Consider the following 6612-nt stretch of genomic DNA (forward strand, 5'->3'; position numbering starts at 1 on the left):
TGAAATATAGTGGGCGCGAGCGATTTTGGGCGAGGAGAGCGTGTTATGAAATATTGGGCGGCGAGCTATTTCGGGCGAGGACAGGGTGTTTTGTCGACCATGGTTTATGAATTATTCGGCACATGTCATTTCGACCGAGGAGAAGGCGTGCCTGGATGAAGTTACAAACCTACCCTCGATGTACAACGGGCCAATTGATGTGTGTCCCACATAGGCTAATTTCGCGTCTCCCATTTATTCGCCCGGGCGAATTCCAGCGAGCAGAGGGTGTTTGATGGTTCATTCAAATTTTGGGAGAACGAGCATCCACGTCTACATTACCAAGTCGATTTGAATCAAATTTTGAAATATTAGCTTGCCACTTCTTTTTTAGATGGAGAGATGATTCTCGGGAGTAATGTGTTTTTACATGCTCATTCCTAGAGATTTACTATATGACAAACAGTTGACCCACTCATAAACAGGAATCAAACCCAAAATGAAATATCTCTACTCAATGAAATAGCACATTCACCAGGTCAAAATAGTGAACTAAATCCAAAATTGAACACCTCAATCGAGTAGCATGTTGTACAGTATTATAGTACTCCATGAACATGTTGAAAGTCAAATTAATGAACTTGTTTGATATACGCATATCTCCGTTCATGTGTGGATTGCAGACAACATGTTCTCCAATTTAAATATTTGAATACAAGTTTATGTCCAAACATGGTTTATATCAGTCTTTGATGCATAAAACGTGACCTCCCCCTCTCCCGGACTCCTGCTCTCTCTCTCTCTCTCTATCTATCTCTCTCTCTCTGTGTGTGTGTGTGTGTGTGTCTCCGACAATCTTCAATTCTGCCACACGCATCCAACACACAAACCTTGTTGGTCCCTCTCCCTCTCTCTTCGTCTCTCTCTCTCTCTTTGTGTGTGTGTGTTGGGGGGGGGGGTCTTCGTAGTTCGCATGCATATATACTCCATCTATAGGTCTCTCTCATACACTATGTATGATTCTCTAGTCCAAACTAGATATCTTGGGTGCACTCATCGTACGCACACAAATTCATTGGCTCGTTGACCGTAACTCTCTCACGCGCCACTCTATCATCTCAGAGCTCTTCCTTCTCTCTCTCAAACTCTCCATCTACCTGGGTCACACATACACATGCATATCTCACTCGCACTCGATAGACTCATCTAAAACACTATCTCTCTGCCTCATTCTCTCTCCATCTCACACGCACACACACACAATCTCATGCCTAGCTAGGCAAGAATGATGGTCTCTCACTCAATTGTAGGCACACGCAGTTCCCCCTATATGTATATCACTAGCTAATCTTAGTGTCCATCACAAACATATGCATGGTCTATCTTCATTTCTCTCGGGGCATCTTTCTATCGCGCACGCACCTCCCTCGATCTCCCACCCATATAGTCCACTCACAATCACGAGGGGATCTCTCTATCACAAACACACCCTCTCTCCCTCCCCATGTGTCCATGTTCTCCATGTGTCCCTCTCGACCTTTGTTCCTTGTTGGCCAGACCTCTCTTGGACATGTTCTATAGGGTGTCTCTCTCCGTTGCAAACAGTCACGTACTAGCTATCTTCGTGTATCTCCTCACCTCGCTTTTCTATCTCGGAGATGCATGTGTGATATGTTTGCATAAGAAACAAAAAAACACACTCTCTCTCTAATTTATCGTTTGTTGTCACTTTCTTTTTCACACACATACTCGTTTTGCACACTCACTCATTCTCCTTCGCACGCACTTGATCTCTCTCGACTTAGGCACTCTCTTCGGTCCATAGCATATAGATTTATTGAAAAGTCAAACATCACAAAGTTTGACCATGTACGTGGAGAAAAACATTTACATCTAGAACGGCAAACATATACCATTGGATTCACCATGAGATGTAGTTTTGTATGATGTATCTTTGGTATTTTAGATATAAATAACATTTGCGTAAACCTGATCAAAGTTTCCAAAGTTTGACTTCTAAAAAATTTACATGCACTGCATTATCAAGCAGATGGAATATCTCTTTCCCCCTCTCAGCTATCTGACACACCACTCAGCCTTACTGGGGCTCCTCTATCTCTGTCAAACTTTATATCTCCCTGGTTCACACATACACATGTCTCGCTCACGCTACATATAGACCCATCCAACACTCTCCGCCCTTGTTCTCTCTCTGTGTGACACACACACACCCCTAAGTACCATAATCTCTCACTCCATCATAGGCGCAAGCACTCCCCCCCTAAGTATGATTATCTCTCACTAGCCATCAGGAACACACGTATTGTCTCCTTCCATCCATATGTCTATCTCGATATCTCTCGGGGTATCTTCTATCGCGCACACACCTTGTCACTCAATCTCCCACCCATGTAGTCCCATCACAATCTCCAGGGGATCTCTCTATGACAAACAAACACTCTCTCCTCCCCGTGTCTGCATTTTCTCCGTACGTCTCTCTCAACCTCTCTCCCTTGTTTGTCAGACCCATGTGCTAGGGGTCTTTCTCTCTCAGTTGCAAACAACCACACACTATCTCCTCACCTTGCTTCCGTTGTCGAAGACGCATGTGTGATATGTTTGCATAAGACACACACGCTTTTTCTCTACTTTTATCGTGTGTTGTCCATGTCTCTTTCACACACGCACACACAAATTTTTCACTCACTCTTTCTATTTCTCTCTCTCTCTCTCTCTCTCTCTCTACTTAGGGACACTCCCACGTCCATAAGCATATGGATGTTTTGAAAAGTCAAACCTCAGAAAAGTTTGACTAGGTATATGTGGAGAAAAACATTTACATCTGGAGCGATAATTAGATTCATCACAACATGTACTTACTTCATACTATCATTTATCTTTGCTATTGTAGATATAAGTAATTTCTTTATAAACTTGGTCAAAGTTTCAAAAGTTTGACTTTAAAAAAATGTTGGCACTACATTATCGAACGGAGGGAGTAGCTCTTTCTCTCTCTCTGCTATCTCTCACGGGCCTCCCCTCTCACTCAAACTCTCTATACCGACGGATTATATGCTCACTGTGTCAGCGAATAGCTCCGTATATTGTTTAGTTGACCGGTCAACCAGTCCACATGCTGCCTTGTCATCTCGTGTTCTCTATCCTCGTGTGTTGGCCCATGTGGCAGTGGGTGAAAATAAGTAAACTAGAGGCCCATCTGACATGCGCTGAAGTAAACAAAGTTGAAACCACTCAGGGTAGCACCCCGAACACTAGTAAATTGAGGGCGCATTTGAGGACACACTTCTTCCGCGTGAAGGACGCACTCGCGCACAATTCAGCACTGCGCAGTGGCATGCACAGAAGGATGCACTCGCGCACACCCAGCAGGCCCTCCACTATGCAGGCCAAAACACGTGCTAAATTCACTTGTGATGCATTTGGCATCGATGCCCCTCCATTGCTCACCTGGTGCCCCAATCTAGATCATCTACTTTGCTCCGGTGCCAAATTAACTCACACAATGAAACAACACTTGCGTGGGAGAGAGAGAGAGGACTAGGGTAATAATAAACACTTGTTTGGGAGAGTGAGAGGCTGGTGTGGTTGGTTTGATTGATTTGTTTATACATGTGGGTCTGTGTGCACAGCGGTGCCAACTCTCTCACATCGCAAGAGCGGTGCCAAAATCTTTTGATTTGACATCGATGCGTATTATGTGTCATACTTTTGACAAATATGGCATCGGCCACATAGTGGAAGGCAACAAATACCCGAGCTCTTCACGTGCTCCTAGGTAAATGAGAGGAAAGAGAAAGAGAGAGAGAGAGAGAGAGATAGAGAGAGAGAGAGAGAATATCACTAGCCAGCCAACCCTATCGTATGAGCGAATGATATTGGTACCTCTTGACGACACAGTAATCTTATACAGCCAACTGCTCTAATATGTTCTCTTCTTTTGCAGATAAAAAAATACCCGAAAGTGAAAAATGTGCTACACTATAACAATCTTATCGAATGTCTTGATCACCGCAAGCGTCTAAGCCTACCGAGGCAGCACATCTGAGATTAAATTGGGCGGGTTCTTTGTTTTAGAGGCAAGTGCACTCAAGGTAATGAGGGTTGGCGTTCTCTGGTGCAACAATGAATGGCGTGCTGATCACCGCAAGCGTCTAAGCCTAAATGACAAAGTCACTGTAGAAGCTGAATTTGTTTTTGAAACATGAAGTGGCCAGAGACTCGAAAATTTATTTGGCCATTAATGACTTGTCAGGCTGGTGGATTGTAGTTTGTACGATAATGCTACATCCACCTAAAGTAACAAAAGTTCTTACGTCTTCCTAGTAATTCCCTCTTCGTAGGTGTAGCATTACTCCTAACATTCATAATATCAGTTTGAAACTTCTAATATGGTCGTGTCCTATTCCTGCATTTTCAAAATCATGCGAATCAAAGAGGTCCTGAGTTGGTGATGATGTTGTGCCTGCCATCTTTCACCAATAGTCATCGGATCTAGATCTGACGCATACAAACCAAACTTCTCCAGTTTTGCAAAAAGATGCCCGCAATTGTTCCCTATTTACAAACAACGCCTTGTCTCTCACAATCAGCCTTATCTCCTCCCCACCACATCTAGAAGGCTATGGAAAAATCTGGCATGATGGCCGCTGCCGGCACCGTCCACCCCCAATCTTGGTGTTCCGTGCAATGCACGGGCATCTACGCACGAGAAATTATGTCGAACACGACTAGTTGTAAGCAGGCTAGCTCTACAGCCATGATGATAGTGACTGCAGACGGTGAGGCTGACTATGGTATGCCGAACATGGCGCCTATACTCAGGTGTCATATCCGGCGTAGGGTCTTGTCACTTCACTGTGAGGAGCAACACGTAATAATTTGACCAACGGGTAGTACAGTGCTACTACATTGGTAGTACTACTACTAGTACTAGCACCACCATCTGGATTTAGTAGTACTACCACGTCCATCTGGATTTAGTATTTGACTTGCAATATCTAGTAATGCATGTTACAAAAAATGTACCACTCCCTCTGTAAATAAATACATGGTGTATTGTTTTATTCCTATCAGCGAGAGAACTTAATGGCTTTTTGCTAATTAATAGGATTATATGCAATGAACTAACCACTGCATGTCATGTTTGGTAGTCTCAAGTCATTGAAAGCATGCACGGCCCACATCTCTCATTGGTTGATATGTCACGAAATAAGAAACAACGAGGGAGTTAATGTACCGTGCCTAAGTGTTTTGGGATTATTTGGTTTTCGTAAGTTGACTTACACAACATTTTTGGTTACATGCATTAACATTTTATTAGTTAAATCAAAGGTCAAAACTTGGCGCAAAATGCAAAGGGGACCAATAAACCAGTAAACATCAAAGTCTCTCGTTTGGCCCCAACTAGGGGTCCGGTGAGATGACTATACTGCACCGGCACAGAGGGGGACGCAGCTTCATTGACTTACTGCACCTGCCTTTGGGTGTATGACATGTGGGCCCAACGGGTGGCTGGCCCACATGTCATACAACCAAAGGAAGGTGCAGTAGAAGGCCGAGGAATAGATGGCCAACACGCACGTGAATTCAACGCAGTCTGCACTTCTCATATAAAGGCTCCCCGCCAGTCCAATCTAGTACGAAATCCTACGCACCTACGCACCCTAACACAGGGCAAGAGTGATCACTCCAATCGCAAGATCAGTTGACTAGAAGCTAGACCCATGGAGGCGATGAGCGCGAGCATCCGCCGGCTGTGCCAGGTGGTCCACGATGTCGGCCTGCGTCCCGGCACCAAGGAACGTCTCCAAGTAGTGCTTGAGGCCGCCAGGGCGAGGGGCCGCTTGGACGACAGCTTCGTGTCCTTGTTCGATGAGGTCCGTCGGCTTCCTCGACAAGTTCACCGTCGTCAAGAAGCTCGGGGACGACCTTGATGTATGCTTCCAGCCCACGCGCCAAGGCTCTGTGATGCCCACCACCCTCAATGGCCTCTATGGTGACAACCTGTTCGACTCACTGGTGGCCCTGCGACTGCCCGCCGTTGTTCTGGAGAATGTCCACCTTGAGGTCGCGCTCTCCGCGCAGCGCCTGGCACAGCAAGACACCATCGACATAATCAAACACGTCTATGCGCAAATCGTCCACAAGGACTACTACATCCAAGAGGAGGACGATAGGACGCTGGCCTTCTTGGACAGCAGGGCAACCTTGGACAGCATTGTTCAGAAGCACGATGAGCTCGCCGCCAACGCCGCTGCTCCTCACACGTCGGTTGGTCACCAGGCGCACTAGGGAGTGAGGATGTCGTTATTGGATCTGTATGTATCTTTATCTTTCCGTCAAATCCATGTAGTAGTATATGGTACTACTAGTAATTATCTTACCTTCGACATCAACTTCATAACTTTCGTATGTACTCTATGCATGAACCGTGCCAGAACCAAATTTCTCATTACTCTAGGGAAAATCGTTATTTCTATCTATCGGTCGCGCCATGGAGCAGAACCAAATTTTACAAGTTACAAGTTCAAAAGGAAAAAGCCTGCCGTGTTCGCGTTGCACCCCCACACGGTTGGTATGGCACACCGCTCAAGGGGGAATGCGTGCTGTGTT

The sequence above is a fragment of the Triticum dicoccoides genome, chromosome 2B (genome assembly GCF_002162155.2).
Source record: "Triticum dicoccoides isolate Atlit2015 ecotype Zavitan chromosome 2B, WEW_v2.0, whole genome shotgun sequence".
Taxonomy (NCBI): Eukaryota; Viridiplantae; Streptophyta; class Magnoliopsida; order Poales; family Poaceae; genus Triticum; species Triticum dicoccoides.